Genomic DNA, 278 nt, shown 5'->3' with positions numbered 1-278 from the left:
ATGAAGGCTGTTTTTATAGATGCTATAGTGAATTTCAAGTTTCGTACTTGCGCCACATCCGCTCTGCTTTTCTGCATTGTCTTTTCATATTCTGAACTGCTGTTGATTTTCTCCAAGCTGATTTCTGTCTGCCAGACTTCTTGCTGACTTTCACAGGAGCAATATCAGAGAGAGTATAGGGTCCTATGTGACAAAAAGTTTGATTTATTGCCCCTCATAAACCCCCCTCCTCCTACCATAAATGGACACCTGTTTGGACACCTGTTTCTGTACACCCC

This window comes from Sinocyclocheilus rhinocerous, unplaced genomic scaffold (assembly GCF_001515625.1).
Source record: "Sinocyclocheilus rhinocerous isolate Xijiao unplaced genomic scaffold, SAMN03320098_v1.1 scaffold5608, whole genome shotgun sequence".
In the NCBI taxonomy this organism is placed as follows: Eukaryota; Metazoa; Chordata; class Actinopteri; order Cypriniformes; family Cyprinidae; genus Sinocyclocheilus; species Sinocyclocheilus rhinocerous.
This window is presented reverse-complemented; position numbering follows the sequence as displayed.